This window comes from Elaeis guineensis, chromosome 3 (assembly GCF_000442705.2).
Source record: "Elaeis guineensis isolate ETL-2024a chromosome 3, EG11, whole genome shotgun sequence".
In the NCBI taxonomy this organism is placed as follows: Eukaryota; Viridiplantae; Streptophyta; class Magnoliopsida; order Arecales; family Arecaceae; genus Elaeis; species Elaeis guineensis.
The window spans coordinates 60,067,333-60,069,359 of NC_025995.2; the positions used below are offsets into that span (position 1 = coordinate 60,067,333).

Here is a 2,027-nt window from a genome sequence, read left to right on the forward strand (position 1 = left end):
ATTGTAGAAACATAATTCACAAGCCCATTCACAAACCCTTATTTATCGAGAATTTCTCCTATTTGTTCTTTTAAAATGCTCATGAATTGAGTTTTTGGGTTAGGAACTAAGTTTGATAAAATAGACACTGAAAGGGTGTCAGTTGATTTTAAATATGTGTGCTCAGATATGACTAAGGGCAATTTCAGTTCTGGAGGAGATGATTTTAAAGTGGAAGAACCAGCTTCTGGGGCTGAAGGAAATGAAATTTTTGGTGAATATATCTTGAGTAACTCATCCACTCTTTTCTCATTATCACTTAGATCAATATCAATACTAGGCTCAGGTTCTTCTATTGGGCTAGTCTCAGTACTAATCTCCTCTTCTAAATTCTCTTTTTGGCTAGCATCAGTACTAGCCTCACTCACCTGGACTTGATATGGGTCCTTAAGAATTCTATCACTTTTAAGCTCAAAGATTACTTTGTCATTTTAAAATTAGGGATTCTTAAGTGGAACATTAGATTGATGACTAGGTCCAGGTGATTGGTGGATGGATGGGTCATTTTTAAAATTCGGTATTAGTTCGTTTGGCAATTGACCTAGTTCTCTCTTCATGGTAGATTCAGTTAATTGATCTATTTGTGCTTCTAGCCTAGTAAGAGATTGCTGTTGGGTCATAATCATTTGTTGAAGTTGCTTAAATCTATCATCGGCTAGATTGGTCTGTTGAGGAGGTGGGTATGGTGGCTGATTTTGATATGGTGGCTGAATAGATTGATTAGGCTAATCTCTATTATAGGCATAATTCTAGTATGGAGGCCTACTCTGAAAGTTTTGCAAAGGAAGAATTTGGGTCTGAGCCTAAGTCTATTGGGATCTCCAAGAAAAATTAGGATGGTTCCTCCAGCCTGAATTATATGTGTTAAAGAATAGATCATTGACAGGTTTGGAGTAACCTTGGGCAGCTTGAACTTGTTCTTGAATGAAAGGTGAAAACTGTGCAGTCATAGGATATTCGCTCACATGATGGGCCGGGCTAGCACAGATGGAACAAATCTTCTGATAATTAGATGGTGGTGTGTATTGTGCAGGAGATTGTTGACCTAATGCTAGGAACTAATCAAATTTCCAGACAAGAAGGTCGACTTTATCTACTCTTTGGACTATTAGGTTCAGATCGGCCTTAGGACTAGAGTCTGTTTGCTTGATCTCAAAAATTTCTATCCACTTTTGGTGAGGGATTAATCTTTTGTAGGAGGATAATGAAGCATGATTGATTGAATTTTCACTCAAAATTTCAAATAAAGTATAGGCTTCATCTTCACTTTTACTCATGAATGCACCCCCACAAGATGCATCTACCATCTATCTGTATTGGTCACCTAAACCCTCATAAAAAGCTTGAACAATTTGCCACTTAGATAGACCATGGTGTGGACATTTTTTAAGAAGTTCCTTAAGTCTCTCCCATGATTCATGAATTTATTCTCTTGGAAGCTGAGCAAATCCAGTGATGGCTCGCCTCATAGTGTTGGTTCGACCTATGGGATAGAATTTCTTAAGAAACTCGTGCTGCATTTCAGCCCAAATTTGATTGATCTTCCTATTGTGCCAAGCCAGTACTTGACTTTGTCTTTAAGTGAGAAGGAGAATAAGGTCAATCTAAATGCATCATCAGTAAAATTTTAAATTTTCACTATAGAACAAATTTTTAAGAACTCATCTAGATGCTTGTAAGGATCTTCATTAGTATTCCCATAGAAAGATGGGAGCATCTGGATTGTGGTCGACTTGGTCTCACAGTGGCTTGCAGGGATATCAGGTAAGTGGATATAAGTCGATGGGTTATAGGTGAAAGGAATAAAATATTTCTTCATCTGCCTAGGTGGTTCTTTAGGATCTTCAGCCATCTGATTTTCAGATTTAATATGAATCAACCATTCAATCTCAGGATTGGGTTCAACTAGGTTAGGATAGAGAGATCTTCTACCTTGCATATACTAGTACAAACCCTAATGTATGATTCAAGTTTTGTTTTTGTTTCAT

At 37.2% G+C, this 2,027-nt stretch overlaps 1 non-coding gene across 1 annotated transcript; it reads left to right on the top strand.

Moving 5' to 3' along the window:
- Positions 1–1,404: 1,404 nt before the first annotated feature.
- Positions 1,405–1,513, top strand: LOC140856788 (small nucleolar RNA R71). The gene has a single exon (XR_012140390.1). It is a non-coding gene; the product is annotated as a small nucleolar RNA R71 (small nucleolar RNA).
- The last annotated feature ends 514 nt before the right edge of the window (positions 1,514–2,027 follow it).